Below are 27,031 nucleotides of genomic sequence, written 5' to 3' on the forward strand. Positions count from 1 at the left end.
ACAGTAAATAGAAATGTTTTGGAGTGATCTTTTTTAAAAAATAATAAATTTAGCTGGAATATTATTTATCCCTGCTGATTAATTTCTTTTCAGGTCTTCAAACGCTCTGTCAAATTCTGATCTAAAAATAAGCAATCATCTTCTGTCATTCCCCACCTCTTATTTTCTTTCCAGTATGTCAACTGTAAAGGTCTTAATTTCTCAAATTATTCTTCTGTCATCAGTATTCTGTCAACAATTTTTTTTTTGAGTTGTAGAGGTCCATTCCATACTTTCATTAAAACAGAAAGGATGTCTATCTATTTCATATTAATTAATTCTTTTGTAGTGCCATGCAGTCCTTCAAGCTATCTTTCTGAGTCTTCAGTTTCTTTCCTAATAATTGTACTGTTAAGAATTTCTGCTATCTCTTCACTGCTCTGGAGTTTTTGAACTTCTTTGTTTTATAAAATTGATTTTTATTCTGTTTCTCATGCCTTCTTTAGCTTTTTCTTTTCAGTTCCTCTGATTCATCTGTTGCCTTTATCAATATTTTTTTCATCTTGTTCCACATTAAAGTCTTGTGTTATGAAAACCTGGCTCTTTTTCGCCTGCATTCTGATCTATTTGATTTTATACATTTGAAACCTTCATTGTTGATGACATTTGTGTTCATTTTTTAGTAGCACTTTTATTGAGGTTTTGTTTTGTTTTTTAATCATAGGGCCAAACTGCCATTATAAATATATGGGATCCATGTATCATGAGCAAACTTATTTAATTGTTTTATTGAATAAAATGCAGTTGGCCAGGCTTACACAATTGCCCGCAATACTAATAAAACTAGGAGATCTCCCAGATGATAGTGCTCTCCCACTACTGGGCTAACCTGACCACCCATCTGCCAATCAAATAGCATCAGATATTGTGATCTAAGTTTGTGCTACTATCGATTTTACCCTTGATTGAGTAAAACTCAACATGGCATAGTGAATGCTGTTTCAGAACCAGTTTGTAACTTGAACTTCAAGAGGCAACATAAACTTTTCCTGGAGCAATTGCAAGCTGAAGTGGCTGTTCATGGACACGCATGCAGAGTCAAAGGGAAAAAACTTTCAGCTATTTAGGCCCCACAAAGATGTGGCTCTTAATAATTTGAAGAGATTGTGCTCATGGGTGTCAGGCCCCATCGGAGCCTGAATCTGCAGAGGAAGATGAGCCGGAACTGGAGCCGACAGAGATCGAGGGGGCGGCTTTGTTGGCTTCAGAGGAAAATGGGGAAGAGCAGACCCAGTCAGACCAGGGCTTTTCAGGATTGGGATGGCTTGTAGGCAGGGAGGAAGGGGGGCAGGATAACCAAGAGTGGCTAAGCAGTGAACATGAGAGACAGAGCTCAGGCAATGAGCAAGAACCACCACCTCCTGATCCTTGAGCACGGAGAGTGGAGAGAAGGTGAGAACAGCGCAGACTGAGTCAACTACTTGGGAGGAGAGCACCCTGCCCCTCTTACAACCTTTGCGGCATCCCCATGATCATGTGATCAAAATTCAGAGGATTGGCAACTGGTTCATACTTATGACTATTGCTGTGTCCCAAGATCATGTGATCATCTTTTGATACCTTCTGACAAGCAAAATCAATGGGCAAGCCAGATTCACTTAACAACCGGGTTACTAATTTATCAATCACAGTGATTCACTTAACAACTGAGGCAAGAAAAGATATAAAATGGGGCAAAACTCACTTAACAAATGTCTCGCTGAACAACAGAAATTTTGGGCTCAGTTGTGGTCAGATGTCAAGGACAATCTGTATACCTTCTTCTGAATTATTCCCATCAGTTTGTTTATTCACCAAACATTATTATTCAGACACATATTCACCAGTACATTTAGAAAAGCGTGTGGAGTATAGCTGAAAGAATGCTTGTGTGAAGGATTGTGGGGGTGGGCCTAGAAGCTACAAAGTAATGGAAAACAAATCAGGCATAAACAATCAGGAAGGAGGTATTATATGTGGTTAACTTATCTTACCAATGACAACTCAGCCTAGGTGGTAAGTGGGACAGTCTTCCAAATCAAAGAGACTCCACGGTCTTACTGTAAATAAGAGTAGGAAAATCCTCTTGCAATTTTCAAGAGTCTCTGTTTACTCCAGAGCAGGCATTAAATATACCCTACTAAGGTCTGTGTAATTCTTGATTCCTTGTCCTTGCCTGGCTTTGTGACACTTGACAGATAGCATTAATTTTTTGAATGGGAGGAAAGGATGTTTGTCCAGCACAAACTTTTTTTTTTTTTTTTTGGTAACCTGAAGATACGGGAAGCAGCCCTTGGTTTTTTTGGCCACCTTGAAAGTATGCATACTTGGCCAAGTATGCATACTTTCAATTATGCCAACTTGAAAGTGTGCCAATTAAGCAGAATTGACAGTTCTCAGTGTTCAAATATTGGCTAAAAAAAAACAAAACAAGGAAGTTTGGCTGATGCTTCTCCTTGAACCCAATCACAAACCAATAGGCACAGGTCTTGCTGTCCAAATAGATGTACAAATGGTTAACACAGCCTGGATCAGTTTCAGGTATATTTTAAATTGGATTAGAGAATAACTGGGAGGCAAGAAGTAATGTAACGTAGAAGATCTCCATGGTATACAGATCTTAATGGCTGGGTATATACAACATATTAAATCCAAACCAACAAACTGCATTGTGGTTTAGCATCATGACACACAAATCAAGTCTTAGAGCTATACCTTTTTCAAATGTAATGAAGTCCACATAGAGTTTCGGCATTGGTTTAATTGTCTTCTCACCAGCCACCATGCATTTGTAATGGCCTCAACTTGTTTTTCACGCTACGGGGAAAAGAAATTATCTGTATTCATCCATGCAGGGCTGTTTTAAGAATCTGAGCAGCTCAGGAGCAGGCAGTTCATTTGAGATTTCTCCTTCATTTCGCTGCTTCCTATGTGAATACAATTTGGTAATCCATTGAAATCAATGGCCCAGAAACCTGTATGGAAATCTCAATTACTGAACATCTCAGGATTGTATTTCAGCAGATTATTTTTATTGTCTTGAAACTGAAAGTATTAATTTATCCATAGAAGAGAACATTTGCAAGCTCAAGGCTGAACTGTGGGGTGAACTGATAGGGGCATTGTTTACTGCTTGATTATTGGTCTGGTATTGATCCTGGTGTTAATTTCTGCTTATTGGGTACCCCAACTGAGGAACTACCAGCTCAGACAATCAAACAGTAAACAACAGCCTAATCAAGGAACCACCACGGAGAAAACAAACTCCCACCAAAACTGACAGAGCAAGCCACCTGTGTATAAACAGAAAGAAAATTCCACTTCCTTCTAGCACCGATGATGTTACCTGGTTGGGTAATGAAATGTAATGTCTGCAAGGAAACAACCAAGCTCCAAGGACCACGGTATTGATTTCCTTGGTCTTTTTAGGATCAGAGCCACTATTTGGACAGAGCAGCCTTCTTATGTAGGACCTGGAAGAATTGTTCATCCCAAAAGTTTGCATCCATCGATGGGCAAGGAATAGGGAGTGTATTCTCAGTAAACAAAGCATTGGCAAGGGGAAAAAATGGAGCAGTGTCCCTCTCTATCTCTATTTACTCTGGAATTTTCCTCCAACTGCTTACCATTCAGGATAACTGAGAAAAGATTCAGAGAATTAAATGCAATGTAGCTTTGTCCATAATACATTTTTCACCATTAAACAGTAGTTTCTGTGTGTATCTGCTTCTCCTGGCTACAAGGTTATAGCATCATAATTTCAAACTTTCAACTTAATGGCCATATGTTAATGGATACTGTTTTATTGACTTGAAAGTATAGCAAGCAGGTCGAGCTGTAGTTATGGTGGTGTCTCTTACCCACCTTGCTGCTTAGCCTGTATTTGATATTATTGGGTTCCTAAATTAATCTCTATTGCATAATCAATGTTCTGTCTTCTTCCTTTTCCTAGGCTTTCCTTAATATATCTTCTTTTATGAGCCTTAAATAACACATGCTTGTTATTGTTAAAATGGACAGTTTTATCAGGCAATCTCCTCACTCTGATTTCTTTTACTTAGCCCAACTAATCTGATTCTCTCCTTTCTCTCTGCCTTCACCTGCCCTGGCATTCCCACCTCCTGTTTAAGATTCATTTATCTTTGACTTTCATTGTATTCATCATTTCTTCTGTGTACTTATAAACAAACTGAAACAAGATTTTCAAGTAAAATCTTAAACTGATCTTGGCTAGATTGAGGAGCTCAAACTTGTTAAGGGTCTTGTTGAAAGGCTGGTGTTTCTTATCTAAAGCAATATGTTTTGGAGCTGATTTGTTTTAAAACCTGATAGACAATCTCTTATTGGAAGTCAAGGATTCTGGATAAGGATGTGTCCAAAATAGCTCCATCCATAACTTTTATTTATTTGTTTGCTTAAACAATTTATATAACCATATATAATGAAGGTGACCCTGAGTGGTATGCAGAGATTATATATATATACACAGAGGTACAGCGAAATATCTTCAAAAAAACCCCAGAAAGTCCAGTTGCCTCTTGAAAAAGCACCTTTGAGACAAGCTCACAAAAGCGACAGATTGTATAATGCAGGTTTCCCTTGGATGCCTGTAGGCCACCACAGGTTCCATATGTGAAGTGATTATGCTCATTGAAGGAAAGAATAAATGCTGTCAAATTGTGTACAGTGGAGAAAATTAATTGTAGAGTTGCTGGGCATTGACCCACACACTGACAAGATGCCTCAGAAGATAGACCAGTAACATTAAGTAATATATTGAATATCATATTTAAATGAATGTTATGCTTTTCGATACATATGGCATGATAGTTAGACATATACTTAGTGATATTTCCTGCTGTGGATTTTGATTTAATACTTCGTGTTTCTTTGGTTAGAGGTACTGGATCAGGGGTGGGTTCTACTTACCTTTACTACCAGTTAGCATCATGCACAGGTGCGTGCACTTCTGCGCATGTGCAGATCGCCTATGTCTGGGTCAGTGGGTGGAACCTCCTGCAGTTTTACTACTGGTTCTTGGGAACCGGTCCAAACCGGGAGCAACCCACCACTGTACTGGATGTTACATCTGGTAATGCTGGGTAGATCTTCAAAATGGCATTTCGCTTTAACAATTGTGGAAGTGAAGCTCTCCCTCTAAGGAGCACAACATGGCTCCCTTACTCAGAAAAAAAGCAAAATATTTCTTTCCTTTGCTTGTTACCAGCCCCTAAAATAGCCAGAGATCAGGCAAAGCCTCTTCCAATCTTTCTAAACCAGATATTGGAAGCAAAAGATGAGGTCTCATTATACCAATCATTTCCCACCACTGGAAGAAGTCATGAAATAATGCAAATGGCCAAGACTCTCTGGTATGGCAGAAAATCATGACTTTCTACCACCAAGGACAAACTGAAAATTCAGATTACAGAATTGTGTATCATTTAAGGTGCGTGCTATTCAACGTTCAATCATCTGTCCATTTTGTCACATTTCTGCCTCATTCTGGGGTTTAAAAATTCCCACTAATTTTTGTATGTCTCTAATGCGTCCATTTTATATGCATCTTCTTCTACTCATTAAAGATTTACAAACATTTCTTGAATGGATCCACATTGTATACATTGTTGACCTCACAAATTCTAAAGAGGTGAAGTATCTGGAGAATATTTATGGTTGGTTGTCCACACCAGCCCAAACCTAATCCTAGCTCTAAGATCAACATGGGAGATTTCTTCACCTTTAGTTTGAACTGGGGCACTACCTATTATCAAAACAATAGGTCGGTGTTTTTCAAATTTGGCAACATTGTGATGTGTGGACTTCAGTTTCCATTCTGCCTTGGTAATTCTGTACAATATTCATGTGTGTAATATAGAGAGGTCAGTATCTCATGTAGAGTTAAACCATAAATTTTTATCTGGTACCCATTGGAATTTTGTTGGAATTTTTTGATCAAGAGTTTTTAATCTTCCTTCTGCAAAACCTAAATTGGGCAACAATTAAAAAGGCAACCATGTTTCTAATTATACCTATTGCTTTCAGAAGTGAGTTGGTCTCCTCTTTTTCTTATTAATTACTTCATATTTGGGATTTCTATATTTTAAATTTTGTACCTGTGTTCTATTGCTTTGGGTCTATAAGTAGATATTATGCTTTTCCCACCAAAGAATGGTACTATGCTCAAGATGGTTAACAATAATAAAAGTAGAGCTGTGAAAAGCCCTGAATGAGCGCTTTGGTTTGAGTGTCCAAAACTAAAACTAGATTGTCCCTGGATTTAGTAGTCCTTTGAAACCATATCTACTCCATCTAGGTTTCAGGATGAGCTTGTTTTCCTCATCCATATTCTAACCCCGTGATGGTGAACCTATGGCATGCATGCGTGCACTGACCAGCTGATTTTCGGGCCTTCTGGGCCCACCAGATATCAGAAAACAGGCTGTTTCCTACCTCCAGAGGGCTTGGGGAAGTGGGGAAGGCCTGCTTTTGCTTCTCCCCAGGCTCCAGCCTGGGGAGGGTGAAAATGGCCTCCCCCTTGGAGGCCCTCTGGAGGCCAGAAACGGCCCATTTGCCGACTTCCAGTGGGTCCAGAAGACCCATTTTTCACCCTCCCCAGGCTCCAGGGCCTTTCTAGGAACCTGGGGAGGGCGAGAACGGCCTTCCCCAGGTTCCTAGAAAGGCTCTGGAGCCTAGGGAGGGTGCAAAATGGGCCTTCTAGTCCCACTGGAAGTCAGCAAATGGGCTGTTTCTGGCCTCCGGAGGGCCTCCGGGTGGGTGGGGAAGGACATTTCCGCCCTCCCCAGGCACCTAGAAAGGTTCTGGAGCCTGGGAAGGGCAAAAAATGGGCCTACCGGGCCCACTGTGCCATCACGTGCCAAAAGCAAGGGTAGTGCAGGGGGGTCACACACGCATGCACGGGGGGCAGGGCACATAGAATTATGGGTGTGGTCACCCACGCATGTGACCCCTATGCTCCCCCTGCTTTTGGCACGCGATGGCAAAAAGGTTACCCATCACTGCTCTAACCACTTCCAGATACCAAGTCAGGACCTCTACTACTTCTCTAGCCCAGCCAATGATGAATTTGTGTAATTAAGTACCATCTGTATAGTGCTGATAACCTTGCCAAATAGATAACCTCACCTTGGAATTTCATGTAGATGTTGAATGACAAGGAAGAAAAGGTTGGGCCCTAGGGTACCCCAAAGTATAAAGACCTAGTTCTGGTCTTCTTCTTTCCCCATTATTAACACTCCCTGGAACCTTATGCAAACTACCTCAACAAGATAAATTGCAGTCAAGTTTAAAAGAAATATAAAAATAGAACAGTCAGCAACAGGGCATCTCTACAAAACTCAGCTGCCAGATCAGTTATCATGTCAAATAATATACCCAAATTAACTAATAAAAAGAGAGTTAGATCACAGGTGACAAATCTGTGAGAACTAGCTAACTATTAGATCTCAAGCTGATAGGTCTCATCAGTAAGGAATGACAAAGCTTGCAAAGTCCAATCTTGTGTTCATATCAAATCTGCTTTGATTGATGACAGGATTGAAGGAAGAGACTAGATCTATTCAGAAAACTGATTTTTCTTTCACCTCTGATGACATTTGCAGTTACCAAGGGATGACAATTAAGTGAAACTCTAATCCCTTCTGTGTGTTTGTGTTTATGAAGGTATGGAGTATGTTCTGTGAATCTGAGATTTCTTCTGCATCATGCCCACAAAGTCGCCAGGTGTTCAAGTTGACTTCAAGGTGTGACTTCATTCATCTTATCTTAGACTTCTATTCAAATACAGAAGTTTGAGAGGCTACACCTCCCTGGAGTGTGTGCAACCCGAGAGGCATGGTTATAAGCATGCTTCCCAATTCTTTCAACTATTATGGTCCATTCTACCTTTACTACCGGTACCTTTACTACCGGTTCGCAACGGGATTGCACATGTGCAGATCGCTGGATGACGACATCCGGGGCAGTGGGCGGGGCCTCCCACCGGTTTTACTATTGGTTCTTGCGAACCAGTCCGAACTGGGGGCAACCCACCACTGGTCCATTCATCTGAAATAATATATAAGGGGAAGTTTAGGTTGTTTGAAGATTCAGGATACAGTGCAGCCTATGTGAATGAATCTGGTAATGTAAATATAGCGGGAGAATAAAGAAAAACAATTTTGTGCTGATTTTACCAAAATGGTATAGATTATCAAATTCTTTTGCTCCTGTTTTACTTTCTTCAAAAGATTGACTGGAAGATTACATTCACAGCCAAGCTGAAGTTTGATCAATGTTGGTAACATCATTTATTTGCCACTCTTTCAAGAACCTGTTATCATGGGTTGTTTTGATAAAAAAAATGTAAAATATATGAACAGCTGCGAGGCTCCAGCCTTAATACCTAGTTCAAGGTGATAAATATTAACGTATACTGCAAGTTATCCTCAAGTGGCATAAAACTCAGTCCCTAGGACAAAGAAATTCCTTCAATCAATAGGCCCAATGGTGATTATGATAAAAAGTTATTATCTTTTGTGTCTGAGAGGTGTGATTATTCGTAAAGAAATCATCAACAGAGATGTTGACAGTCTTCAGCCGTCTTAATATTTTTTTTTTTTTTGCACTGAATGAGACAGAGGATAACACAAAACAGCACAGAGAAATTTTCAGAGCATTAAGAAAGATAGCAAACTGGGAATTTAGCAGAAAGAGCTAACGTCCATTTTCTAGGCTAGAGTGATTTGCTTTTTGAGAACAAGGAGGTCTCGCCTGAATCCTGCTAGCATTGATTCCAGACATTGCAGAGTTGCAATATTTTTATCGGTACAGTAGGAAAACTCACCTGTGAACATGCCAATAACTGAAGAAGATCCAACAAATATTTTATTAAAGCTAGTAAGTTGCAGTGAGTCATTGGTCTCTTGGAATAAAGTGAAGAGCACCAGAGACTTAGTCAACAGACTTACAGAGATTGAAGTTGAATATATGTATCGTTCAATCATTTACAATTAATAAGGCCTACAGATAGGTACTCAGGAATTTGAAAATCCACATGTCTGGAAAGAGAACACTTGATAATGTGGGGTATTTAGCCTTTGAGAAATGTGAATGCCAATCAAGCTGGTTCTTATTCTAACTGTTTGACCCTGGATCCCACTTTGAATAGAGAGAATTGTAAATAGACCCATTATCCGTATACCTTGAGAATGTTACACTTTATGGAGAGATTCCATTTAGGAATCAAAGGCCATTCATGGATGTAAACAAAGGTTACAATTCTGGAAAGATACCTATCATGAAGGAATAGTTGTAGCATGTGTATAGAGAAAGATGGTTTTGCAATTAAGGCTATTGTGGTTAGATGCATTGACTGTTACATTAAACAGGCAAGCAAAGGCAGAGTTGTTTAGAGGCCATTGATGAGCTTGGCATGAGCATATAGGAGCATGCAGAACAATAAAAATTCTCTCCACATTAAAGTCTTTGAAACCAACTAGACTGTGATCTTTCTGAAGACTAAGCTTTTCTATGCTTTTCAGCACTACCTAATGCACCTATCTTCGGAGAATCTGTTATTAGCCCTGGGATGAATGCCAGGAACAGATGTTTTGGCAAGCAGAATTTACTCCTGTACTGGTTTAGTACATGCGCAGGAATATAGCTAATTGAGCAAATGCACGACACAAGCACGCTTATTGACTGCTCCAAGGACGAAGTCAAGTCCTATTTCCTCACTCTAGAGCCATAGATCACCTGGGTTTTCGTTCACAGTGCATGGGACGAGTTTACTTCCTTAGGATCTTCTTCCTAAGGAAGAAGGTGGTTGAGCAAGTTGAATGTCCAAAGGAGCGATTGGAAGCTTGTACAGTGTACAAGAATCTGAGCCCAAGAAAAGTCACACAGAATCGGATGAACAACGCACGCAGTTCTACAACTAGTTCTTGAGCAATTCTAGCTATGGATCTTTCCTTGTTCTTGATGCTTGCAAACCAGAAGCTACGGGATGCAAATATCCCAAACCCCAGAAACCTTCCTGCATTTTAACTCCCTGACTTCAGAGGGGCATAAAACCCACATTCTAAGGAATTCATCCTGTGTTGGTGTCTGTTTTCAAATTGTGAGAATTTGTTTTTTCTAGCTAGTACTTTATTCAGTCCAATAAAAGGGAAAAGCCCTTATACAATTTTGCCAATGAGCAACTCAAGACAGGATTTGCTTTCGTGCTCAGGATTTGCTGGGATAACATATTTCAGAGCTCATTAGAATGCTGTCTTCACAAGGTTTCCTCTGAAATGCTGATTTGGCATCATGATGAAGAAAAGGCTTTTGAGACTTCTCAGTGCATTTGTCAGTCATTTAAAAATTTATCTGCCCTTGTAACCTCACCCGTAGCTGCCTATCAAGAATAAATGCATGAAATATAGGTGGATTTATTTTGCTTTTGTGACGGAAGGGAGAAGGGCCTTTTATTCAGGGAAAACTGGAAACTCTGGTGCGGTACTCAATGAATAGCCTGCGTGGAAGAGAAGGCACAAGCATTTAGTTGGTTGGCAGTGGTTTTTTTTTTCCGTGCTTAATTTTGAGCTGCCAGATTCCCAAATCAGCTGGAAATGAAACCAGCTTAAGGAACTGCTTTCTGGATTTCAAGTCCTTCCTCTGTTTTGGTCATAGTGATAGCTGCCTGTCCTGCCCAGACCACAGTCGCCATCATCCAAAATTGGAGGATTCCCCTGCAAGCCTTTTTCTTCTCATGGATGAGCCTCTGAGGATAGGTAGCTTCCTTGAATCCATGCTTCTCCACTCACTCCCTTGTGTAGTTGTACCCACCAGTGGATCAGTTCAAAGAAACACTAGAGTTTCACCATTACTCCTGTCAATTGAGCTACAAGGGAAAACTTTGGCATCGTGTTCATCAATCTCTTTTGAAATAAAAGAAGCATAATCTAGTTGCATCAGTGAACTTGCTTTTTTTTTTTAAAAAAAAAAAGGCAGCCTTCCTTGATTGGTCTGCAATGAACCTTAAAGACAAAAACTGAACTTTTTACCGGTCCACAATGACCTCAGGGGGTTTTTTTGGGTGGTGGTGGGGAAAGGGTGTTATTGTAGTTATTTTAGGTTCTGTGTTTCACTAATTTAGCAGCCCAGAATGAAATGGCCAGGGCAGGATAACAATCGTTGACTGGAGGGGAAGAACATTACCTGCCATAGTGGAGGGCATTTTGCTCAGCTCAGCATGCTAAACTCCATGGGAGAACCAATGGGACTCTGAGTCAACCCACTGCTCCTAATGATCCTTTTCCTACAATCTTGTGCTTCTGTACCTCTCAGACTTCTGACTCTTAACTAATGTCACTATGTTGCCCATAGCCTTTTGAGTTATGTGACTTATTTGGAGAGTTCAAATCCCAGTTTGGAACTGTAGATCTTAAAATAGCAGGAATCAGTTCCTCCAGCTTGCGCTAGTGAGCCTCCGATACAGATAATCCTCAACTTACTATCACAATTGAGCCCAAAATTTATGTTGCTCAGTGAGAAATTTGTTAAATGAGTTTTGCCCCATTTTACAACTTCCCTTGACCCATGTGTTAAGTGAATCACCGAAGCTGTTAAATTAGTAACCCGTTTTTTTAAGTGAATCTGGTTTCTCCGTTGACTTTTGCTTGTCAGAAGGTTGCAGAAGGTGATCACATGACCCCAGGGCACTGTCATAAATGTAAGTCAAGCTTGTCAAGCACCCGAATGTAAATGACGTGACCATGGGGATGCTGCAATGGTCATGAAAAATGGTCATGAGTCATTTTTTCAGAGCTGTTGTAGCTTCGAATGGTCGCTGAGTGAACTGTTGTAGGTCGAGGACTATCTGTATTTCACTGACTTCCCCTGCTCTGATTTTCTATAGGTCAGCCAAAACATATTGATAAATATTGTTGGGTAGAAAAAATGTGTTTATTACTGAAATGTGAATTCTCTTCTAACAACCGAAATGAGGAAACAGTGATTTTGGCTGCCACAGGATTACCGATGGGATAGGGATCACTCCTTCATTGCAGGAATCCTAATTAAAGCCAGAATCTAATCTGATCCTCACCCACCCATCTCAATATCTGGTGAGACATAAAGCAGGCAGACTAGGTCTATCACTACTGATCTGAGAAAGAGAGATGAGATCTTTACTTTTTGCCAGTGCTGTTGAAAAAGGCTGTATAAATAGATAATTCTGCTGATATTGCAATTTGATGTGCAAATAAATGTCCAATGTCCAATAAGGTTCTACCAGAACTGAACCGGGTTTTTATGCACACCTGCAAAATGCTTCCCATCAGGGGTGAAATGTTACTGGTTCGGACTGCTTCGGCCAAACTGGTAGCAATGGCGGCGGGTGGTTCGGAGAACCCATAGTGACGGCAGTGCGAGGCTCCACCCACATGCCCGGTCGTAACCTGTTTTTTACCCTCTGCACATGCGCAGAAGGGTCCACGTGCGCACATGACAAACCGGTGGGAAAGGTAAGTAGATTTCACCCCTGCTTCCCATATACTTGTTATATTATAAATATATTTCAAAAGTAGCATAAGAAAACAAGTTAAACTAGAAGCATAGGAAATGAGGCTAGATTTCTTTGAAATCTATCTCTCAAAGAAGGATTGCCGAAAGCTTTCATTCAAAGGTGATTCCTTTGAATCTCCGAACGGATCAACTTTCTGAATTGCACTGGTGATTCAGATCAAATCAGATGTTCTTTTTTAAAAAATCAACATTCTAAAAGCTGATTCACTTATCTCTAAATCATCAGTGTCGGTGCCCTTGCCAGACATCCGCTCTGCCAGTAGTCACCTGCTTGGCTTCTGACAGGGCCCAAAATAAAACTGAAAATAAATGAAATTGGCAGAACACCAACTCTATATAATCTAGATGTCCATTCCCAGGTAGCAGTTTTGAATTTGCATGGATTTCAGTGTAATCTTCGGCTCTTAATGCAAAGATGACATATTCATTCCTCCATATCTACAACACTAAAAAGATAGAATTTGACACATTTATCAAATATATTTACATATGCAAATCGATAAACATGTCAGATAAAGTGCATAGGATGGTGCAGTTCTAAATGAATATAGCATTGAAATGACAATTCAAAGTTACATACTTCTGAATTCTACTTCTACTTGGGTACAAATTATACACAGCTACAGTTACTCTGTATATCAATAGTATTAATATTAAGCTCATGCGATATGTAATAGTACTGAAAACAGCATACATACTATAGGTCCTTGGTTGTTTTCGTGCAGATGTTTCATTACGCAACTAGGTAACATCATCAGTGCTATAAAGGAGTGGGATTTACTCTCTGTATATATACAGTGACTTGCCCCGTTAGAATTGATGGGAGTATTCTTGGTGGTTTCTTGATTGTTATCTAGATGGGTAATGAAACATCTGCAAGGAAACCAAGATCAGAGATTACCAAGGTCCACACAGTTCAGCCCTGTGCTACAAATATCTTCTTCTATCAATGCATACTGTACATACTAGGATCATTTTTCTTCAACCTCCAATAGGCAGATTTTTTTTTTAAAAAAAGGGGTGGGTGCAGTGGTGGGTTGCCCCCGGGTTCAGCCCAGTTCTATAGAACCGGTAGTAAAACCAGCAGGAGGCTCCGCCCACTGACCCGGATATCATCAGAAGCAATCTGTGCATGCACAGACCGGTTTGCATCACACGGGCATGATGCAAACCGGTAGTAAAGTTAAGTAGAACCTACCCCTGGGTAAGTGGGAGAAGAGGAAAGGCTTCACATATTCTTTGTTAAGCAATTAGTTTAGTTTAGTTTAGTTGGATTTATATACCGCCCTTCTCCTGAAGGATTCAGGGCGGTGAACAGCCAAAGATAAAACACATGCAATATAAAATTTAAAAACAATTTAAAACATATTAAACAAATTTGGCCCATACTAATTAAAACACCCCATTTTTAAAACAAATTAAAATTAAGCAATTAAAAGGAGTTAGGCCAGCCCAGCTTGTTGGAATAAAAAAGTCTTGAGGGCACAGCAGAAAATGCGTAAATCCGGGATCCTCCGTAACTCCGAGGGGAGCTCGTTCCAAAGGGCAGGTGCCCCCACAGAGAAGGCTCTCCCCCTGGGGGCCGCCAGTCGACACTGTTTGACTGATGGCACCCTGAGGAGCCCCCCTCTGTGGGAGCATACTGGCCGGTGAGAGGCTACCAGTGGCAGAAGGCGGTCTCGTAAATTGTAGCAGTTGTGGGATTAAAAAACATCTGCCAAATTGGGGAGTACATCCTGGATGGTTTGACCAATATCCGGTGTAACATCTTATCAATCAATCCATGTGATTTCTGTTGGGCATGAACAGATGGTCACTACATTACCAAGTTCATGCTGCCTGCTATCACCATATAATCTCTCTTTTTCGTGCTTCGTCCTGCAGTGTTAATGAAAAGCTAGGGAATTTTAAGTTCTTCACCCTCCAACAAGGTTGCAACGAGTGTAAAAAATATTCACTCTGTGCACACAAAATGAAAGAAGCCTGAAAATCGTAGCCGCGGGATATGTGTGGATGGGTCTTTCTTTTTATTACATGTTCTTTTAAAGTTGATCGTGTTCGATTAATTCTAAATTGGCTCAAAATGTTAGGGAAGGGAAGGAGAACATTTATTCACCAGGTTGCAAGCCCCACGGATTTTAGAACATTCAAAAGAAAAGCACTAACAAAAGACACAAATCTGAATTACACCTTGTCTTGCCTTTAGAAGTTGCAGGCAGGCTTTCTAAATAAATCCTTAATAGCTGCTTTTAGTTTGCCACTCTTTTCCAATCAAACATTTCTTCGCATTTACAAGTAGGTGGTTCACTTGTTGAGCGACTTCACCTAACCACGTGGGATTCACAGCTCAGCACTGGAAGGATTTGACAGATTACTCTTTAGTAGGTGATGGAAGCCGAATCTTCTTCAGTAACTGTAACTGAGAGAAAATTCGAGTGGTTTAACCCATAGCTTACACTGCTGCCAACTTTCAGTTTGTTCATACAGACTCTTCCGTTTTATGCAAACTGTAGCAATCTGTTCTGCATGCAGGATAAAAGTTCATCGTCAATATAACATTCTTTATGCACTCTTATGAAACAGAAGACTTTTTTTTTTTCATTGTGTGAATCAGCCTAAAATGTGTATAGGCACGGTGCCAGTTGGCCAAGCAAACTACAGTATGCTTTACACGTTCAAATAAGAGAGATCTTTCTTCTGTGCTGATTAGAGATTATCTAAAACCATTCACTACCCAAATGAAGCTGCTGCTATATTACAGTGGCATCAATCATGCAAGTGATTAATATCCTGAGATATCTATCGGCTTGCTAACATTGTGAGCAATAGAATGTCCTTAGACCTGTTTTAATCAGCAAGGAACAACAGAAAAGACAAGAATCTTGTCAGTCAACAAACATCCCAAAGAGCTACTTTGAAGTAACTGGAAGATTTGGTGCTAACATATAGGGAGGACCCATAGAAAGATGTATTTTGTGGGACACAGTCAACAGTTTGGTGTTTCATTGTATAGGCAAAGTGGAGTATGGATTGTATCAAATAAATAGAACAGTATACTCAAATTTTGTGGCACCAAACAGGATAAATTAATTTGCATAACATCTCCCCAAGAATAACATCATTTCATTGGGCTTGAGCAAGAACTAAATATATCACTTTTAAAAATTACATCTTAATCTGTATATCAAATAAAACAATGATAAAACTTTACAACTTCATAAAATAAGGCCATTTAATTGGAAAGATTCCCCCCCCCTCCCAAAGCCAGTAAAGATTGAACCCGTATTTTTCATGGGAAGTATGAACTTGCTTACTTTTGGCTCAATGCCTAAAATCTGAGTTCCATTTTGAAGACAGCACTTTCTTCAGTGAGTGCTCCCTTCAAAATGGTGAGCATTTTCACTCACCATAGTCAGGGGAAACGAGGAGGTGTCCTTCTCTCAAATTAGCTTCTTTTAAAACTGCTCTTAAAAAGGCCCCACTTGTGGAACACTGGCAGGCTGTGCAATTTTTTGGTGCTTTCTCTTTCTCTCTCAGTGCAACATATCATCTTTTGTCCCTTCCAGAGAGGTGATTCTTCTCCTATCCTAGCCATTGCTTCCTTGCTGTATAACCCTTCATATGGGACTCTTGCATGTAGTACATATTTCATCAAATAAATAAGCCAGATCTGGGGACCTTTCACCCATCATCCTGCAATTCCCCTCAGAAGGTCTTGCCTGACAAATGTTGATATTTTTGACCTCCCCCCACCCCATTTACATTTATTATTCTGTTTTTATCTGGGTCTCACTGCCACCCTTGAGTTGGGGCCTTGCTGACACCTCACTTAACTCAAGTCAATTGTCCCAGAATGTAGACTATATTGCTGCTTCTGCATGGATGGATAGATGTAAGGGTGGTAGAAGATTTTGTCAGACTGCCTTTCTTTTTGATTAGGGGTTGTGTAATGTGATGTACTTTCTGCTTTGCACGTCTTTTTTTATTATTATTATTATCATGATTCCGCCCATCCCTAAAAGGAAAGCAGCTGTCATTTTCTAGCAGTTCACAATGGTTAAACAATTGCTTGTGTGCAGGATGTGGGAGGTAGGATGTAATGGAGCAATGAAAGAAGTGATTCTAGTTCACAGCACTGACAGCCATGGTAATATGTGACTTTGGGGTGCTGTGTAGCAGAAAAGAGTACAGATCACCCATCCCCTGCTATTTGCCAGAGAAATGATGATAGGTTCAGAAACAACACGTGGATTAAGAGAGCGAGGGTAGCAAAGATTGCCTGTGGTTGCTGTGGTTTATCTAATTAATGGAATGACCTCCCATAAAAGTAATGTTCTTAGTTATATTAACAACAACAGCCAACTCGCCATGTGAATTGACCTTTACGTATTCCTATCCCTTTTCGTTTACCAACATGGCATTTACTCCAGGAAGGGAAGTTTTCATTCAGCGCATTTCCACATCCAGCTGGCTAAAATGTATGCTAAACTGACATTTAGAATAATCTCTGAAACTCCTCACCTTCCCTGGGAAAAAAGAGAGTGGGGGGGGGAGAGAGAGAGAGAAAGAAATAATAAATGGAACCATTTTTCATGTGATTTAAATTTGAGATTCTGAAAATGCTTTTTTGGAAGCCATTTAAAATAATACCCAGATATGTGGTGGACATTCAGGTTACTGGGTAATGATAATAGGACCTTTTTCAATGACTGAGTAATTACTTTCTCACTGTGCTCAGAGTGAGTTTGAACTATCTGTCTTGTTCACAATTTAAACCTGCAGCACATGAGCAGAGGGGCACTCAGCCTGACATTTTACATTCCAAGCCGGCTTCCTATAAAGAGGAGGGAACCTGCTCACCATTCAGTCTTGCTAATATTTGAAGAAAAAGGAAGGTGAAGCAATGCTAGGAATGAGAGAAATACTCTTATAATTGCCACCTTCTCATTTTTTGGAACTCAAATATCACACATTAGAGATGTTTTTGCACGCAATTTATCTAACAGCAGTCTTTCCATATATAATTTCGAAGAGGAATCTAATTTTCTTCTATAGCTACATTTTACACAGAGTGCGTGTGTTTTCCCACAATACAGATTTTCGTATGCATTTTTTTTAACAATTGATAAAATACAGGTCACCCTCCCCCAGTGGTGGGTTTCAAATGTTTTTACTACCGGTTCTCTGGGTGTGGCTTGGTGGGTGTGGCATGGCTTGGTGAGCATGGCTTGGTGGGCATAGCAGGGGAAGAATACTGTAAAATCTCCATTCCCACTCCAGAAGATTTTATGAAAAATCCCCATTTCCTCCCGATCAGCTGGGACTTGGGAGGCAGAGAATAGATGGGGGCGGGGCCAGTCAGAATTTTTACTACCGGTTCTCCGAACTACTCAAAATTTCTGCTATCAGTTCTCCAGAACTGGTCAGAACCTGCTGATACCCACCTCTGCCCTCCTCTTACAACAATTCATTTAGTGACTGTTCAAAGTTACAATGGCACTGGGAAAAAAATGACTTCTGTTTTTCACACTTATGACCTTGGCAGCATCCCCATAATCGGGGGATCAAAAATTCAGATGCTTGGCAACTGGTTCATATTTATGAACCAGGGTTCACCAAGGTTGTGGTATCCCAGGGTCATATGGATCATCTTTTGTGTCCTGCTGACAAACAAGTAAATGGGGAAGTTCGGATTCACTTAACAACTGAGTTACTCACTTAACAACTGCAGTCATTCACTTAACAACCGTGGCAAGAAAAGTCGTAAAATGGGGCAAAACTCATTTAGCGAGATATATTGTGGGCTCAGCTGTGATTGTAATTTGAGGACTACCTATAAATCATTGAATTAGGGTAAAACCCCAGCTGACTTCTCTATATGGATATGAAAATATCACCAATAGAATCCTGATCCAAGCATAAGATCCTGAGCAGGGGTGAAATCCAGTAGGTTCTGACAGGTTCTGAAAACCCGGTAGCGGAAATTTTGAGCAGTTCGGAGAACCGGCAAATACCACCTCTGGCTGGTCCCAGAGTAGGGTGGGAATGGAGATTTTGCAATATCCTTCCCCCAGGAGTGGGGTGGGAATGGAGATTTTGTAGTATCCTTCCCCTGCCACGCCCACCAAGCCACACCACGCCCACCAAGCCACGCCCACAGAACCGGTAGTAAAAAAATTTGGATTTCACCACTGATCCTGAGCATAAGACTTTCCATTATGTTAGTTCACCCATTTTCAGGAGGCAAGTTGGAGATCACACCTTCTCTTTTCAAATAGAGCATCAGTATAACAGGAACCATTGCTGAAGTAGAACATATCTTCTTCAAATGCCCATCTTTTCTTCCCCTTTGGAAGAGACTCAGAAATCGATCCCACTTCTACAGGTTGACGTGTTACAGTAGTCTTAAAGAGCAATTGTTGGATTCTAAGGCCAAGGAGGTTAGGCACAGTTATAAAGAAATAGATTAAATCCAGATCTAGTTTTACTTAGAGAGCATTTCCCATTGGCATCAAGTGGAGGAACTTGATTTATCCACTTGCAGTGGCCTGTGGCTTCTCTGTCCTTTTCAGACGTGGGATTCACTTATCTTCCCTACCGGTTTGCAAATGTGAGCGCATGTGCCACCTCTGTGCATGCGCATGGCCTTCTGCACATGCGCAGTAGTCGCGCATTACATCTGGGTGGGTGGGTGGGTGGGCAGAGCCTCCCGCAGTCACCGCTACCAGTTCGCACGATCCGGACAGAACTGGCTGAATCCCACCACTGGTCTTTCTGAATTCTCTTGTAAAACAAGGATCACCTGACCAAACAATAGACAGGTGACAATGCAGGTAATCCTCAATTTATGACCACAGTTGAGCCCAACATTTATGTGGCTAAGTGAGACATTGTTTAAGTGAAATTTGTACGACCTTTGTTGCCACAGTTGTTAAGTGAATCACTGCCGTTGTTAAGTTGATAACACGGCTGTTAAATGAATCTGGTTTCCCCATTGACTTTGCTTGTCGGAAGGTCGCAAAAGGTGATCACAGGACTCCGGGACACTGCAACTGTCATAAATATGAGTCATATGCCAAGCATCTGAATTTTGATCACATGACCATGGGGGATACTGCAAGCGTCATAACTATGAAAGGAGATCGTAAGTTACTTTTTTCAGTGCCGTTGTAACGTGGAATGGTCACTAAATGAACTATTGTAAGTTGAGGACTACCTGTACTGCCATGCATGGTCAGGGGATCATTTCTTTAAAGAAATATCTCGTGTGTCACTGCAGTCCACCAATCCTGGGTTTCCTTACTACAAAGCAATTGAATAAAATAAACCCATTCCTTTCAGTGAAAGGCATGCAAGACGTTTTCATTTCCTTCACAAAACAGCGGATACACATTGGCAGAATCTGCTTACTAAATATGCAAATCATAGCGGAAGAAAAGATATTTGTTAACTCATTCTCTTTGTCTGAATTATGAATTAGGCTGTTAGACCCGAGTTCAGACTTAAAGGCAAACAAAGCAGCTTATGCATATTAAACATTATGGCCTTTACCTTCATAGACACCAAGTTGTCTTTTGGGATATTGATCTTAACGTCTGATTTTGAGGAGTATATATTCAGATTTGCCTTGTCAAATATTTCTAATATTAAGAAATTAAGGGCTATATACAAATGAAACGTTGGTTCCTTATTTCTCACACCAGTGCATTAAAATTTCAGCACTCTCATCAGTGGTATTTTTTTTTTAATGACCCTACGGTGCCAATAGCAATCTTCAATAACGCTACTATTGTTGTCTCTAGTTCTGCTCTACTTGTGCAGCCTAAATAAGAGATTATTTATTTATTTGAGTTGGGGAGGTCTCATAAATTGTGATTATAAATAAGTAAACATTTGTCAGACTTTGCCTCCAGATCTATTCCAAAATTTTCTGAGGAACTGGTATTTTTACAACAGCAATTGTGGAATCCTTAATGCTCTCTGAGCTTGGTTCTTTGCTTGCTATGTATAATGTTAGTCAGATAATGAAACATCAGGAAGCAAACAACGAAGCTCAGAGAGCACCAAGGACTCAACAGTTCAACCCTGAGCTACAGATATTCACTTCCATTGGAAGTGAATTACATAATTATAATTACAATCTGGTAATTATAAAGCAACGACAAAATGACTTTAAATGAAATAATTCTCTTCTCAGTATGGAATGTCATAAATCGCTATTATTTCAGCAAAAGCCACACCGGCTTATCCTGGAATAAGAAGAACAGTGTCACACAATGATCGTTTTTTGCCCTAACCCCAATAAGTATTCTTCCCAGAATGATCACAATGTGGTTTTCATAGGATTTATATTTATGTTTGTATCCTCGAAAATTGTTTCAGCGTTGCAGAGTTCAATTGGAGCAAATGCCCTTCTTTCCATTTACAGTTCAAATGAGCCTAGATGGAAAACAAAAGGTCTTCTTCTAAAATGGTTAATTTTAGAATAGGAAACTCTACTTACCCTTGTCTCTAGAAATGACAGCAGCTCCATCAATTTAAATAATGTAATTTACACATTTCATTTCTCAAATATGGAAAGCGGAGTAAGTTTGCAAGTAAATCAAACTGAATATCTCCACCTAACTCCCTATAAAAAAACGTGTACTGATAACCTATCAGCAGTTACACTGGCAATTATGTATGCCCTATAATTTGGTCTTTATTCTAGCTGGTAGGCTTGAAAAAAAATAACACTTTACTTACAAAGAACCTTTCTCCTCTTAAATAATGGGGGAAAAAATACCCTTGGTTGTCAGCATAATATCTTGACATTTAGGATGCCTGCCTGTCTCTACTGGAGTCAGATGTGAAAATAAATAGATATTAAACTGTCAGTCAATGAAATTACAAAGTCAAGGAGTGCTCGTGCAGAGATCCTGTGTGTTCTCTTTGATGGACACAGGTGTTTGTTATGAAATCCAACAGGGCCTTCAAGTGTAGATCAGACCTTCTTAGATTAGTGACATCAAGTGGGACGAACCTCCCTGTGTCATTAGGGTGACCAAAGGAAAATACTAACTCCACATTTCCCCCAAAGCCATTCAAAGTTCTTCTCTGTTGAAAGAAGAAGAAGAAAAAAAGAACGCAAGGAAAGTGTAAAGAAAATAGCGCCTACCTTTGGGAAGTGGGGCAGTGTACTTCTTCAAGAATGAAGGGTATTCCCACAGGCCTTCCATACTAATGTGATTCAAATGCCAGAAATGTACATCATTTATTTATTATTCATCAGGCACTTAAAGTCAATCATCCTTCACTAATAAACATTAACAGTATTAAAAATTAATGACCATCGCTCAGCCTGCTGAGACAGATCCGGTTTGGCTTGTTTGAGGCATATTGGACCAAAGTATCTTGCATTCTTTTCTGCTGGTATTGCTGTCAGTCTCACAGTCTCACTGTGGCAATCAGCTAAGTAAGTGACAGACCCTCCCTCATCCAGAAGGTAGGATTCTTTCTTTCTTTCTTTCTTTCTTTCTTTCTTTCTTTCTTTCTTTCTTTCTTTCTTTCTTTCTTTCTTTCTCACCTTTTCTCTCTCTCTTTCTCCTTTATTCTTTCTTTCTTTCTCTTTGCCTCTCTCTTTCTTTCCTTCCTTCCTTCCTTCCTTCTCTGTCTCTATCTCTCTCTTTCTTTCTCATCCTTTCTCTGTCTTTCTTTCTCCTTTATTTTTTTTTCTCTCTCTTGTTTCCTTCTTTCTTTCTTTCCTTCCTTCCTTCTCTCTCTCCTTCTCACCCTCTCTCCCTCTTTCTTTCTTTCTCCTTTCTTTTTCTCTCTCTCTCTGTCTCTCTCTCTCTTTCTTTCCATCCTTCCCTCCCTCTCTCTTTCTTTCTTTCTCACCCTCTCTCTCTCTATGTCTCTTTCTTTCTTTCTTTTTTTCTTTCTGTCTTTCTTTCTTTCCTCAGTTTTTTCTTTCCCAGTGAGGTTACTCTCATGTTTTTATTTATCTCTTTTCATAGGATCTATTTTACTCTCACTAATTAAAAAAAATATCTGAGTGCCTTACATCTAATGTATCTTCTCCCCTGCTGTATCTCTATGTGTCTGGACTTAAGGAGAATGATTTATAGTTCCTTCCTAGACCAACACAAATTCAGAAAACAAACCTTAATTCTGCCATGCTTTATATTTATACGAGTTGATTTCTTATATCTTGCCTAGTTACTAAAGCCAAAAAGACTCATTGATAGTGCATTAAACTCATTAAACCCATTAAACAAACTCTCTTTATCCACCCCAACAATAAAAAAATCCCAACTATGTTATAAGCGGCAAAGAAAAGAAAAAAAAAAGTTAGGAATTTGCCAAGGCCTCCCAATGTACCTAACCTGCCTTTCTCCAAATCTAACATGGAAAAGCTGTCCTGAAAGACAAGGGAGAAGGGATAGACGGGGTCTCAGTAAGGAGGAAATCAAAAGCAGAGGGGCAGGTATATTACCATTTACTACTCTGGACATAACAACAAAAAATGAACAGCATTTCTTTAAGAGTTAGGAAATGCAGAGCCACGATGGCTCTTGGACCCACAGCAATTGATGACTGACTACTTCAATAGACTTTGCTAGTAACACTTTAATATTCTGGTTATCCACATTTATGCTCCAACTTTTGTGGCAGATGCATCAGAAGTTGATGTACTGTATGTTAAAGTTAATCCTTAACAGACAAAACTTGCAAGCAGGATGTGCTGCTTGTGGCTAGAGACTGGCATGCCAACATTAGAAATAGTATGGATGAAAACAGAATTGGAATGTATGCCCTAGGGAACAGAAATAAAGCTGGAGAACGACATATCTATTTCTACCAATCCAATGATTTTCCCCGCTCTCCAATCACATTCTTCAAACAAAATGATACCTATATACTATACACAGACATCACCAATGGAATACACACAAGTCAAATTGACGATATTATTAGTGTAACTAAGAGAAAAAGTTCATTAGTAGCAAACAGCAAAGACATGGCCAGGTGCTGATTGTAGAACAAATCATGAACCGCTCATGTGCAATTACCAAGTCAAGCTAAAGTGTGTGTGTGGGGGGGGATCCCAGTCAATTTCCATGATACACTCTTGAGCATATATCCACAATTTCCAAGAATCACTTTGATGTCTTGAACTTCATCAATAAGGAACCAGAGGAACTGTGCAATGAAAGCAAACATTGTTAAGGATGAATGTAAAAAGAGATAGACAAAGATCAAGAAACAGAAGAAAGAAAACTGATGCCAGAAGGGTGGAAATTACTGAGAAGAGAAGCCAAAGCCAAAAAGACAAAAATCTGAGAAAAGAACAAAGAATTTCAGAAAACTGCTAGAAAACACAAGAAGCAGTATCACAACACACATAAAGGCATCAAAGATGGAAACAGACACAGAAAAAACAAGGAAAGTCTTCCAAAGGTTCTCTGAACTCAGGACAAAGTTTAACCTTAGCTTTATAGGCTACGGACACTCATGAATAATTAGTAACTAATTCTGAGAAGATCAAACAAAGATGAAGAAGCATACTGAAATTCTGTACAACAGTCTATCCAAAATAACTTACAAGATACCTCCTATTTACAAGAACTTGTAGTACTAGAAGATAGATTAGCCTTCTGTTCATTACCAAGTCAGAAAGCCACAGGAATTGATGGGATATCTACAGTATACAGCAACATATCAGCAACAGAAAAAAAATGAGTAAAAATTCTCACCAAAGGCGCTAGAAAATTTAAAGTAAACACGGTGACTAGCAAATTGGAAGAGGACAATTACCTACCAATATCAGAGAAAGGAGACTATGCAAACTATTATCCAATAACTTTAATTTTAACTATTTATTTAAATGTATTAGCTGCCCAACTCCAATTTGATTCTAATTTTATGTGTTAGCCCTTTGACATAGGCTAGGTCAAAATATACACAGCACAAAAACTACTGCCATTCTACTGTAATATAATATAATAATAGAATCTTGAAAGATCTGACAGATTTTCTCACCAACCCCACTGAATGTGTCGTCCTTAATGGAACTACATGTACATGGAAGAAAATATGCAGTGGGGTTGTTCAAGATCCTGTCTTGGACCCAGTGCTCTTCAACATCTTCATAAATGACCTAGATAAGGACTGCATGATCAAATTTGTGGATGACACAAAGCAGGGAGGAACTGCTAACCCCTTGGAAGACAGCCTCAACTTTCAGAAGGATCTAGGCAGACTTGACCATTGGGCCCTTTGATCCAAAAAAGGCACAGTTCTGTGACAAGATAAGTAAGGACCTGCACTTAGACACATAGGTACAGGATAGGGAGTACCTGACTCAACAATACTGTAGTACTTGTGAAAGGGATCTAGGTGTCTTGGTGGACCACCACTTAAATATCAGTCAGCAGTATGCTGCAGCTACCAAAAAAGCCAATACAGTCCTGGGTTGCATCAACAGAGGGATAGTATCAAGATTAAGGGAAGTGATAGTACCACTTTATACAATTTTGGTGAGGCCACATGTGGAATACTGTGTCTAGTTCTGGTCACTACAAGACAAAAAAGATTCTGAGGACCTAGAAAGAATGCAGAGAAGAGCAATAAAGATAGTGGAGAGTCTAGAGGCTAAATCCTATGAAGAATAGTTAAAGGAATAAAGCAATGTTTAACTTATCGAAGTGAAGATTGAGGGGAGGCATAATAGCAGTCTTCCAATACTTGAGGGGATGCCAGAGGGAAGAGGGCATTGATTTATTCTTCATAGCACCCGAGGGGAGGACAAGAAGCAATGGGTTAAAGAGAGGGAGATCCAACCTGAAAATAAGAAGGAATTTCCTGATAGTGAGATCTATCAGCTTGCCTCTTGGAGTTGTGAGTGCTCCATTGCTGGAGGTTTCCAAAAAAAGATTGGACATTCATTTGTCCAAGATGGTATGAGCACTACTCCTTAGACAAGCGGTTGGACTAAAAGACCTCCCAAGGTCCCTTCCAACCATATGATTCTATGATTCATTGATCATGGAAAGACTTTTGTCAATCTATGACATGAACTTAGGAAAAATATATTGTACACCACCCAGAGCGCCTTTCTAAGGGAGATGGGCAGTTAAAAAATATGAAATATAAACAAAAATCCCACAGTTTATCATTATCTTCACAAAAAGCCCATACACAGGAAGCCACCGTCTGAACACAACATGCTGAAAAAGATTGCTTCCAGGTCAGCAAAGGAATGAGAAAAGACCTTATACTCCCTTCTTATTTATTCCACCTTATTTGCTGAATATTTATTGAGGGAGTCTGGATTGGAAAAAGATGAGAGTGGTTATAAAATTGGAGGGAAATACATCAATAACCTACACCATGCTGCTGGCACTGTTCTGCTAGCTGAAAATTCAAATGATCTGGAAGCTCTAGTCACGAAAGTCAAAGAGCACCGTGAAGAAATGAAATGGAGATTAAAGAAGATTAAACTAATGGCAATGGGGATAGCAATCAGCTTTAGAATTGATGATGACGATATTGAAATGGTGGGTAGCTTCTGCGTTTTAAGGATAGCTAACCAACAACAGTAAAGAAACAAGCAGTCAAGAAATATACTCTTGCCTACTGCTTAATAGCAATGAAGGCCATAGATTAAGACATTCAAATTCTGAGATATGTTTATACTTACAAATTAATATTACAAAGACCAGAACTGTGCGGCAATGGTTCTCCCATGTGATTCTATGAAAGCAAAACTTGGACTTTGAAGAAGGAAGATAAAAAAGAGTACTTGAGTGTTGGAGAAAACGTCTGAGAATATTACGCATAACTAAGAAAACAAACATAGAATAAATCAATCTACAATTCTCACTGAAGACTCAAAAGCCCAGGCTTAAATTATATTTTGGACACATTATGCAAAGACCTAGTTCTCTTGAGAAGTCTGTAAGGCTGAGAAGGGTGGAAGAAAAGAAGACCAGAAGCAAGATGGACGGCCCTCATTACTACAGTGATCGTGAAAGAGCTAAATCCTGGGGGCAGATCATCTTGGAGAAGCTCTATGTAGTCACTAGGAGCTGATACCAACTTGATGATATATAATCAATATATTACATAAATGTATAGTATATGCAATTGTATACTAATAGGAAGAGCTTTGTATATATAACATTAAATTGCTGTAAGTTGACTGATATCAGGGTGAATAGATAGTGATGGCTGTATGCCCTGGTTGTATAATTCTATATCTCATATTGTAAACTACCAGGAGTCTTTTTGAGAATCTGTCAAAATCTAAATCAGGCATGGCCCATGGCCCATGGCCACATGCGGCCCTGGACAGCTAGTAGTGTGGCCCCACAAAGTCAGGAACTTTTAACATTATTGTGTAATGTGTGTGTGTGTGTGTGTGTGTGTGTGTGTATATATATAGGTCTTTGGTTATTCGGGT

At 39.8% G+C, this 27,031-nt stretch overlaps 2 long non-coding RNA genes across 2 annotated transcripts in view; one reads left to right on the plus strand and one right to left on the minus strand.

Moving 5' to 3' along the window:
- Positions 1–27,031, plus strand: part of LOC117677220 (uncharacterized) — a 51,904-nt gene that overhangs the window by 1,515 nt on the left and 23,358 nt on the right. The window lies entirely within an intron of this gene.
- On the minus strand, positions 14,595–21,844 carry LOC117677221 (uncharacterized). The gene is made up of 2 exons (XR_004594705.2): positions 21,746–21,844; positions 14,595–15,001 (listed from the first exon to the last, which is right to left on the minus strand). It is a non-coding gene; the product is annotated as an uncharacterized LOC117677221 (long non-coding RNA).

The sequence above is a fragment of the Pantherophis guttatus genome, chromosome 3, assembly GCF_059756535.1.
Source record: "Pantherophis guttatus breed Tessera chromosome 3, ASM5975653v1, whole genome shotgun sequence".
NCBI lineage: Eukaryota > Metazoa > Chordata > Lepidosauria > Squamata > Colubridae > Pantherophis > Pantherophis guttatus.